We start from the raw sequence: 11,818 nt of genomic DNA, 5'->3' as shown, positions 1-11,818 counted from the left end.
TTTCTAAAATTCGCTTAATCTCCCTATTGGACACTTCAACCTGTCCACTAGTCTGCGGATGATATGGAGTGGTGAATCTATGATTGACAGAATATCTTCTCAGCAGAGAAGCTATCTGAACATTCCTAAAATGCTTGCCACCATCGCTAATCATCGCACGTGGCACTCCAAAACGACTGAAAATGTTGTGCTTAATGAACTTAAGCACTACTCTGTGATCATTGGTCTTGGTTGCCACAGCCTCGACCCACTTGGACACATAATCAACCGCCACCAGAATATATAAATTTCCGAATGAGGGCGGAAATGGTCCCATGAAATCAATGCCCCAAACATCAAAAATTTCGACTATCAAAATCGGCAGCAAGGGCATCATGTCCCTCTTGGACATGTTTCCAATCTGCTGACATCGCAGGCATCGCCTACAGAACTCATGAGCGTCCCTGTGGAGTGTGGGCCAATAAAATCCTGACTGCAAAACCTTTGCAGCTGTCTTCCTACTACTAAAATGCCCTCCACAGGCTAACGAATGGGAAAAATTCAAAATGGACTGGTATTCCTCCTCCGGAACGCATCTCCTAATGATCTGATCTGCACAGTATTTGAACAACTCCGGTTCATCCCAATAATAGTGCCTCACCTGAGATAGGAACCTCTCACGCTCATTCTTGTTCCAATGCTCAGGTATCTGCCTCGAAACCAGATAGTTCACAATATCTGCAAACCAGGGTAACTGCGATGTACTGACTGACATGATCTGCTCGTCGGGGAAAGAATCACTGATCGGTCTCTGATCCTGCGTGGTCTCCACGATCAGTCTGGAAAGATGGTCTGCTACTACATTCTCGCTTCCCTTCTTATCTCGAATCTCGAGATCAAACTCCTGTAGTAATAGGACCCAACGAATTAATCTCGGTTTGGTGTCTTTCTTATTCAACAAATATTTCAATGCAGAATGATCAGAATAGACAACCACCTTCGAACCGAGTAAATAGGACCTAAATTTATCCAATGCGAAAACTACCGCAAGTAGTTCCTTCTCTGTCGTAGTATAACTCATCTGTGCATCAGACAGAGTTCTACTCGCATAGTAGATCACATAGGGCTTCCTATCAATGCGTTGTCCTAGAATGGCCCCCATAGCATAATCAGAAGCATCGCACATAATTTCAAATGGGAGAGTCCAATCTGGAGGTCTCAAAATAGGTGCAGTAATCAAGGCCTCTTTGAGAATCTCAAAGGCCTTCATACAATCCTCACCGAAAACAAAGGGCTGGTCTTTCTCCAATAACGTGCAAAGCGGTCGAGAGATTTTGCTAAAATCTTTTATGAACCGCCTGTAAAATCCCGCATGCCCTAAAAATGATCGAATCTGCCTCACAGAGGTGGGTGGAGTCAAACGAGAAATGGATTCCACCTTCGCTCTGTCAACCTCAATACCACGCTTGGACACAATGTGTCCAAGTACAATCCCCTCCTGGACCATAAAATGGCTCTTTTCCCAACTCAGGACGAGATTGGTCTCCACACACCTACTCAATACTCGAGCAAGTTTTTGGAGGCAATCTTCAAAAGAAGAGCCATACACAGAAAAGTCGTCCATAAAAACTTCCATCACATCATCAATCATGTCCGAGAAGATAGCAAGCATGCACCTCTGAAAAGTAGCCGGGGCATTACAAAGCCCAAAAGGCATACGTCTAAATGCGAAGGTGCCATAAGGACATGTAAACGTGGTCTTCTCTTGGTCGTCAGGATGGACAGCTACCTGATTGTATCCTGAATATCCGTCTAGAAAGCAGTAGTAGCTCTGTCCTGCGAGTCGCTCTAAGATCTGATCAATGAATGGCAATGGGAAATGATCTTTCCTAGTTGCCACATTCAACTTCCTATAATCGATGCAGACTCGCCATCCTGTAGTGGTCCTCATCGGAATTTTCTCACCCTTCTCATTCTCAACCACAGTGAGTCCTGACTTCTTTGGCACAACTTGAATCGGACTGACCCACTGACTATCAGAAATAGGGTAAATGATTCCGGCATCCAACCACTTCACCACCTCTTTCTTCACCACTTCCTTCATGTTGGGATTTAGCCTTCTCTGCATATCCCTAAATGGCTTGATTTCCTCATTACAATGGATCCTATGCATGCAGAATGAAGGATCAATCCCCTTTAGATCAGCAACTCCCCATCCAATCGCTGCCTTGTGCTCTCGAAGAATAGTCAGTAATTTCTGTTCCTGCTCCTCAGTGAGCAAGGACGAGATGATCACAGGCAGAGTCTCATCATCTCCGAGGTATGCATACTTGAGTGAATCCGGTAAGGGTTTCAACTCAAGTTTCGGAGGTGACTCGATCGACGATTTGGCGGGGGTCTCCGCAAGTGGTGGAAGAGGTTCCCTGACTGCTCCCCAAGGTGGTCTCTCCGACGACACTCTAGACACATCTACACTATCTACACCGCTATTCTTCTCTATATGGTACAAATCTAAAGAATCCTCAGTAATGTACAACTCGGGCTGCTCCTCCACTAACTCCTGTGCAATGTCTACATGAAAGCAGTCCATGTCTCCTGCTGGTCCCATCGCGGCATTGAAAATATTCAGCTTTACCTTCCTATTGCCAAATGAGAGATCCATGGCTCCAGTTCTACAATTGATGCACGCATTGGCAGTCGCCAAGAATGGTCTGCCTAAAATAATCGGAGTCTGGTGCTGGCTGTCTACTCCTTCCATATCAAGGATAATGAAATCGACTGGAAAATAAAAGTCATCCACTTTAACTAGCACGTCCTCCAAGACACCTCTCGGTACCTTGACGGAACGATCTGCCAGTTGAAGTGTAATCGGAGTCGATCTCATCTCCCCTAACCCGAAAGAATCAAAGAAATATCCGGGCAGAATGTTCACGCTTGCTCCAAGATCGAGCAATGCGCGTTCTATCCGGATGTTCCCTATAGTACAAGCAATGATAGGGGCTCCAGGGTCCTTGAGCTTTGGTGGTGTCTGATGCTGAAGTACTGAACTCACCTGCTCAGTCAGATGGACCCTGTTAGGAACTCGCTCTCTGGATTTCCTCTTTTGCGTACATAGCTCCTTCAGGAATTTGGCATAAGCCGGCACCTGCTGAATAGCATCGAGCAAAGGTAGGTTGATCTGTACATGCTTGAAGATATCAAGCATGTCCTGGATTTTCGCACCTTGCTTCCCTCTATAACCAGGAAACTCTAATGCTTTGGGATAGGGTGGTGGGGGAATATACTCTGCTGGCTCCTCCTCTTTGCGAGAAGGCTCACTCCTATCCTTCTTCTTCTCTGAGGATAAAGATGATGAAGGTGATGATGGGGATGGGGATGATGATTGAGCCGACGTAGGTGAAACAATGGTCTCTGGCTCCTCTATCTTCTCTCTACTCTCAACGTGATACTCATGTCCACTCCTCAAGGCCATAACTGATTTAGCCTGCTGCTGTGTCTCAGTATGAAATAGGCCTCCAGTCATCTGGTCCTTACCCTTCGGGTTCATGACAGCCTGACTCGGCAATGTACCCTCGGGTCTCCTACTAATAGCCTCAGCTAACTGTCCCATTTGCGACTCTAACTTCGCAATGGACTGCGTATGCGAGCTCAAAATCTGGCTACACTTCTCGAAGGCGTTCTGATTAGAGGTTTTCACCTCTTGAAATGCCTGGAGAAGTCTCTCCTCAAAAGATGTCTGCGGGGCAGACTCCTGCTGAATCGGGGAAGGAACTGAAGAAGAAGAAGACTGAGAATAGTTCGGTCTTTGAAATGGCTGAGTAAAAGATGACTGCCGAACTGGCTGAGAGGAAGAAGGCAACTGTATAGAAGACTGTGGATTCTTCCAAGAAAAATTGGGATGGTTACGCCAACCCGGATTATATGTCGATGAAAATGGGTTATTTGGCGGTCTGACGTAACCCTGAGCTGCCTGAACTTGTTCTTGAACAAATTCAGGGTACTGAGCTGCCGAAGGGCACTCAGTGATCTCGTGTGTCGGACTGGCACACAGAGTACACACCTGCTGTGTAGTGGATGGTCCTGAGAGAAGCTGGTCCAGCTTCTGAGCAATCATGTCTACTTTACACTGCAGTGCAGTAGATGGACCAATCTCAAGAACGCCAGCTTTCTTCTGAATGCTGGGTGTGGCTCTATCAGAATGAGAGCTCGAAGCATGGTGGAGTGAATTCTCGGCCAATGTATCAAATAGCCTCCATGCTTCGTCCTCGCTCTTCAGCATGAATGTCCCACCGCATGAAGAGTCGATCATCTGACGATTCTTGTCAGACAATCCATCATAGAAACTCTGCACCAGTTGCCATTTCGGCACCTGATGATGGGGGCATTTCCTGAGGAGATCCTTCATTCTCTCCCAGGTCTCATGAAAGCGCTCACCATCTAACTCTGAAAAGCTAGTGATGGCTCTACGATATTGGTTCGTGCGACCAATGGGAAAGTATTTTCGAAGAAACTCCTGTTGCAACTGATCCCAGGACTCTATTTCTACAGAATCTAAGGACTTTAGCCAATACTTGGCTTTGTCCTTCAATGAAAAAGGGAATAGAGTCAACCTCAATGCATCATCATCGAAATTCTGTATCTTAACAGTAGAACATATTTCGAGGAATTCATCTAAGTGTCGGTAGGGATCCTCATGACTAAGGCCATAAAAGGATGGAAGCATTTGAATAATGCTGGCCTTAATCTCATAATGTGGTGCTCCTACATCGGGTCTCCGAATGCAGGATGCCTGAACATAGTCTGTGGGAATGAAGTATTCCCGCAGAGGGCGTGAAAGAACTGGGGGTGGAGGTGGAGGATCCATGTCAGCCATTGTTGCCGAACTTCGATGAGAATGTAAAATTCTCTCTGGGTTGTCAACAAATGGGTGTAATGGGGTTCCTAGACCTCGTCGACCCTGCATACACTGGTACTAAGACCAGATGTAAGCAAACGACCTAACTAAAAAATTAAACTAGCACAGATACTAAAATGTAAATAAGCAAATAACAGTAACTAAAAACAAACAAATATGCTATATAGCTATGTCAGAATTCTATACTAAATAATTAAATACAAAGTAAACTATTCTAAAATGCTAAAACAAATAAATACAGGAAATCACAAACTATGTTTTTCTAAAACCCACCTGTCTAATCGCTCCTTGCAGAATGATAATTAAGTGAATCCTAAAAAGAACAATATGTGAATCCTATATTTACTAACTATGTTAATCCTATATTCACTTACTAATCCTACTAACTAAAAAGAAAACAACTAATTGACTAACTAAAACAAAATAATAATAAATCAAACTCTAAGAAATAAAGTAATTAATTCGCCGTTCCCCGGCAACGGCGCCAAAATTTGGTTGATATTTTGGAATGCTCTTTTTAAAACAGTTATTTTCAATAAAACTTTGGAAAATCGTCAACCAAAAATATAAAAACCGACTTTCCACAAAGTGGTAAGTACGGGTCGATCCTCAGGGAACAGGAATTAATCACTATAATTCTAGAAAATTTAATTTATTAATATCAAATGACAATCTACAATTATAAAGTGAATACAACTACAATTAAGCACTAAAAGAACAATAAACAAGCATTTAGTCTTCTGCTCCACGCCAAGGGTAATTCTGTCTTTTCGCCACTTAGAGAATCTTTTCACTTGTATACTAACCCTGGAAACTAAATATGCTTTTCAACCTAAAAAATGCAGAAAAATACAAAGTTACTTTTCTATTTTAATGATGCAAACAACAATTAAAACTATGTCTAATTCTACGAAAATAATAAACAAATGCTATTTATCAAACAAAAATTAAATAACATACTAAATTAATTCTAAAATTAACCAAATTACTTCTACTAATGCTGTATGATGATTATGCAACTTCTAAAATACAGAAACTACTGGAAACAAGTCTAAAATGCCGAAACTAAGAAAATTACGAAACTGCCCCTAACTAGTGTAAACTAGCAATCTGACAGGTTATCGGAAAACCACTGTTTGACAGGGCAAACGAGGTCCGATTTTCCCGAAATTTGTTCTGTTCTGCAACTGATAGATTAAACAAAATGACAGTTTTTACAGAATTAAAAAACAGTATCTGGAACTCCAGATATAAGCGTTTCAAATCTGGGAAAAATCAGGATATCGCCAGTCCTGTAATTTAAAATCCAGAAAAAGCGGTTTTCACAAAACGCTTAAAAATCAGACCAAATCAACTCCGAATGAGCTGATTTTTGGTCTGCAGTTAAATAACACGTCAATACAGTGAATAGAAAAAATAAATTTGGAAAACACAGAGTTTTTTATCAGAAAATAATTCTGTTTCGACAGGGCAAAAATCTGGTTTTTATTTGAGTGCACTATTCACTTTATGAACCTATGGAAACACTATCAAATGCAATCTACACCTAATGCAATCTAAATGACACTGTATAACAGTGTATACGCAGATGATAATTAGGAAAATACTAAATGCACGACGCACAAAACCTACAAGCAATTTATGACTAGAACTAAGTTAACTCACAATGGAAATGCAACTATGCTAAATAATAAAATGCAATCTAACCCCTAAGTTAACTAATATCTAACTACCATTCAAAACACAACAAAACACATTTCATACATACTGAATAAATACGCTATACGTACACACACTTCTACACTAAAACTAAATTAGATAAATAAACTAATTAATATAGAAATCAAAGGAAATAATAAAAAATGACTTACTTGACTAAAGAACGAAGGCTAAGGTTAGGATTCACTTGGTTGACTCGATCTAGTATCGGTTTCGACTTGAGTAGGTTCAGTTTGGGTTTGGATGCACTCGGATGGGATTAGGTAGGCTCGGTTTGACTAGGTTGAAAGAGATAGGTTCGAGCTAAGGTTGACTCACTAAGTTTAGACTAAGTTTTGACCCGAGTTAGGTCTTTGACTAGGTTTGACCAAGGTTGGGTTTTGGATGTAGGTTTAGCAAGACTAGGGTGAACTCGGTTTAAGTAGGCTTGAACTAAGTTTGACTCAACTAGGGTTGACTTAGATAAGTTAGGTAGACTAGGTTGACCTAACTTAGGTTAAGGTTGACTCCACTAAACTTGACTAAGGTTGGGCTTTGGTCTTAGACTTGACCTAAGTGCGGTTTAGGCTTTGACTTGGGCTAGGCTAGGTTTTGACTAGACTCAAAGGGGGTGTAGACTAGGGGTTGACTCGACCTAGGCTCGGTTTGACTAGGTTAGGTCTAGACTAAAGTAGTAACCTCCTAATTAAGCTACAATTAATCCAAAGTTCACGATTTTAATGGAGGAGGTTGGAAAAAGGAATGTAATAATTACCAATATTCAAACTTTGAAATGCTTTGGATTCTCAAAAATCGCCCCATTTAAAGAGGGAGTTACACTCCTTAATTGCCTTTAATACCTTTTTGGAAATCTGAAAAGACCAATCTAGAAATCCACGATTTTTGCTTTTCAAGATGGAATTAAAGTGCTTTTAATGCTTTATGGAAATCATGGAGCCTAGATTGGAATTTTTGTTTAATGCCAAAAACACTTTCCAAAGTTAAGAAATAACTCCTTCTTTAATGCCCATTCAAAATTCCAAATTTTCCTTAAATGCTTCACACGACTTTTGAAGAGCCTCCTTTTTCCAAAATCGCCAACTTTAATAGGGGCTACTTTCTAAACTAAAAGAATTAAATCTACCTAGGGAATAAAAAGAATTAAATAAAGAAAACGATTTCCTAGGAGTTAATGCTAACCTAATTCCCAAAACATACTTAATTAACCCCTAAAAACGGCTAGGAAAGAAAACCCTAATACATTGAACCTAGACACCTTCCTAACTCAATTAATGACAATTAAGACTTGCTAAAAAATCGACCAAGAGCTCCAGGGGAGCTCTAATGGCTGCCGCCCCACCTTGGGGAAGAAGAAGAACCACACGAAAATAAAAAATAAAATTATAAATTAACAAAAAGCAATAAAACTAAATAACCACTAATTTGATAAAACTAAATTAGAGAATAATACAAAGGACTCCTAATTACACTAATGCTAACAAGAACAGCACTATGCTGGAATTAAAAACATGAAAAAAAAAGAAAACTTGATTTTTATAATTTTCAACAATAGACTCAAAACACAAAAACGAAAAATTGATTAAAACAACTAATTAAATCAATCCTAAAACAATGAAATGACTAACACAACTATATACTGCTGTTAACACCTAAAACACACAGCAACTGCACGGTTCACCAACATCAACACAAACATTTAACAAAAATACAAAGATCGGCTAGAATATCTCTAGCCGAAATTTTTTTTTTTCTTTTTCAAAAATACAATCAAAACAAGACAAGCAGCACCCACAATCAAAATGAATTAAAATAAACTTTTTGGAATAGGATTTTCAGCAAAACAACACAATACACATGCTGGACAAAACAAAAATATCAAAACAGAAAAATATTTTTGTAAAAATCAAGAATCGGCTAGAATAAGTCTAGCCGATTTTGGATTTTTTTTTTTTTTTTTAATTAAAACCAAATACAACCCACACAAAAACCGAATAAAGTAAATCAAAATGAACACTTTTTTTTTTGGATTTTCTGTAAAACAATATCAAGAACACTTATGACAAACTTGAAGAATCGGCTAGATGAAGATCTAGCCGATCTTTATAAAAAAGATGAAAAATCAATAAAAACTCGATTCCAATGAATCAATCAAATAAATAAACCTAAGCTAACGTGCTGGCCTATGCACGAATGCTATTCTAAGGTTGAAATAAAAAGAAAAACAAGAAACATACAGAAAATAACAAAACGAAAACCACACACACAAATCGGTTTTATCTAGAAGAGAAGGAAGAAGAAGACCTACCTTTTGGAAGATCCGACGACCGGGGGGATGAAGAAGAGCGGACCGTGGCTGGATGTAGACGTCTTCTACAGTTCAAGGATGCTGTACTTCACCAAAAACGGCACCTATTGCAGCTGCTACACGTTGGAGATCCACCGATGATGGCATGTGCGCCGATTCGCGATCGGAGGGTGTAGAAAGCCGGATGGAGGTAGGGCCGGCTCACCTTGGTGGTGTGTTGCGCACTCCCGCCCAAGGTTAATGGTCTCCACCTCTGCTACACCTGCAAAAGTACAGAAAAATGGTGAAAAGACAGCAAGGAATAAGAAAGAAAGGAAAAGAATACAAAGAAAGCTTGAAAATATGCTTGAAAATCAAGCATAGGTCGATCTTCAATGGCCAACACTTGGGGAAGATGGAGAGGAAGGAGCTGCTGCTGTAGAGTCACTGTAGGGGGCGTCCAAACACAGCCAAAAGACCCCTAGGGTTCTTGAAAAAAAACTATTTATAGTTTTGACATTTTTCAGAAAGAGTGTTAAAAAATAAAATATTGCTAGGCGCCACTTTCTGGGGGGTTTTTAGAAAAACTTTTTGAAATGGGTATGGATAGGTGTGTGGGTTGGGTTTTCGGCTTTCTAAGAGTTGATCCAAGGTCCAATTGACCTAATTGGGTCGGATATGGATCCGATCCACCTCGAAATCCGTGCCCAAACACTGAAATAGCCATAACTCTCTCATTTTAACTCCGATTTTTCTGAAATTCGAACCATAGCCCCTTACTATCAAAACACATCTAAACATGGGTTTAAAACCTTAAACTTGATACAAAACGCATGAAAAACTTGTTTACATGATGTGCATTTCATGCATCATCAGTGACCATCGTGAATGAGGAACATGCATGTTGGTTCTAGTATAACATTCCATCACACCTTGAAGAAGTATAACTATACGTTATTGATATACAGCAGATTGCATTACTTCAATTATGTAATCATTATGCATATAAGTAACCCAGGTGTACATCAACAGAAAATTGGATCTAATGGGGGTGGCAGTTAACCTAGATCTGCAAGTGAAATAAAAGACGTCAAGCATAAAAACAACAATATAAATTAAATTCATCTCTTAACCACAAGGTGCATGATACAAATTGGCTGAATAGGAAGAAATTCCAATCAAACAAAAAAAACTACAGAAGAGATTTTTTTTTTTCACAACAACATTTCACCACCAATAGTTTAGCCTTCTCAACACCCCAATTTATGGATTCCAAAAGGAATACACTAACTGACCAATGGCAGAAAGAATCATACAGTACGCAGACCCTATTCCATAATAACCTCTTTGAATGGGCCAAGGTATCGGCACCAAAGGTTGTATATCAATTAAGCCAAAGAGTGAGAGACCAAAACAATGAATGCAGAATTTCACGTCAGAGGAGATCGTTCAATAGTTATTATACAAGCTACAAACTGAATAAAAAAAAAATCACATTAGCATTCCCCTGGATCCCAGAACACCCAGAAGGGCACCATTATAGGGTTGCGGAATGACCCAACCTCCCTCAGCCATTGTTGTGTTAACAGTTGTACACAGCTTGGCGCAGGACCACGTGCATACTCATAGATGTACCACAAGGTCCTTGCGTCAACACTGGCTAAGGTTGCTGGCCTCATCCTCTTGGTATTGTCGTGTGGATGAATAGAGGTCCAGCGCATATAAATGTCTCACGATGCCATCCACACACACCCACCAGCAAACACAATGGCACCGTCAAAGAGGAAAGAAAATGAAGGCGTTGCAGCATAGATGTGCAATGAGGCATTAAACCCACATACAAATAACAACGCCTCTTACCTCTTTAAAGACTCACGATGGCAACAAATGCACCTTCTTTTCTTTGTTGAAGCGGCACACCACGTCGTTGATGGAGGTTCACACAGTCCCAACAATGGAGGTTTACCTTCCCAGTGGAAGAGAAGAATAAGAGGCAAAACGTAGAGAGAGAGAGAGAGAGAGAAAACAATCCAGCCGTTTTCTCCTTTCACCACATTTAAGTTACTTCCCTACTTAGGGAAATTTTTAATTTGTTTCAAAAACCTAATCTCCAACCCACCTTTTTAGTGGGTGATTGGAGTTTCCAATACTACCCCTCCCTCTTATTAGCAAAGTTATTCAAACTTCATTTTTTTTTCTTTTAGTGGTACCCTCCCCCATTTGGTGGGATTTTTTTCTTGTTTCTTGAAAAAAAAGAGGAGCTAAAACCACTCCAACACGGTTTTGGTGGGAGGTGGTTATGAGGTAGAGTTTTCTTCTTTTCTTTTTTTTATAGAAATCGTCACTTTCTTGTGCAAAAAGAAAAATCCGTGCACAGGGGGTTTTGAACCAGGGTCTTCCACCAATAGAGCAACGAACCCTACCACTTGTGCTACATTGCTTTTCGGTGCAATGTGTATGAATTAAATTGTATTTACCCCTTTCAGTTTTGTTCCCGATTTCATGAAAAATATAATGATTTTCACTTCTACGTGAGCGCCTCGGGGTTTTGAACTCGGGTTGTGGCTTCACACAACCGTGCGTCCTACCACTACACCACACCATCACTTGGTGTTTACTTTTGCAAGAAAATTTTATTTATGTCATATTTAAACGTTTTTCCTTGTTGATGGATTTCTTCCATTTTCAGGTGGATTTTTCACCCGTTGGTTCTAAACTTGCCCTCTCTTACCTTAAATGTGTTTCGGATCTCACGCTATTATCCCGAAACCATTAAATTTATCATTGGGTCTCATGAACCGGGTCGGATTATCGGATCCTGCCAAGATCTGGATCCAATATCACTTTTGAGAGTTTGCTACTGATTCCGTTCTAGAAACCTCAATTCATCAAAAATTGTATTGCTTAGTATAAAATCTCAT

General features: G+C 40.2%; 1 non-coding gene across 1 annotated transcript; it reads left to right on the top strand.

Annotated features, from left to right (window-relative positions):
• Window positions 1-4,346: 4,346 nt before the first annotated feature.
• LOC149821249 (small nucleolar RNA R71) lies at window positions 4,347-4,449 on the top strand. The gene has a single exon (XR_016426924.1). It is a non-coding gene; the product is annotated as a small nucleolar RNA R71 (small nucleolar RNA).
• Window positions 4,450-11,818: the final 7,369 nt, after the last annotated feature.

This window comes from Nuphar pumila, chromosome 12 (assembly GCF_984573655.1).
Source record: "Nuphar pumila chromosome 12, dmNupPumi1.hap1.1, whole genome shotgun sequence".
In the NCBI taxonomy this organism is placed as follows: domain Eukaryota; kingdom Viridiplantae; phylum Streptophyta; class Magnoliopsida; order Nymphaeales; family Nymphaeaceae; genus Nuphar; species Nuphar pumila.
Note: the sequence above shows the minus strand (reverse complement) of the source record. Positions and strands in the feature narration are given on the sequence as shown.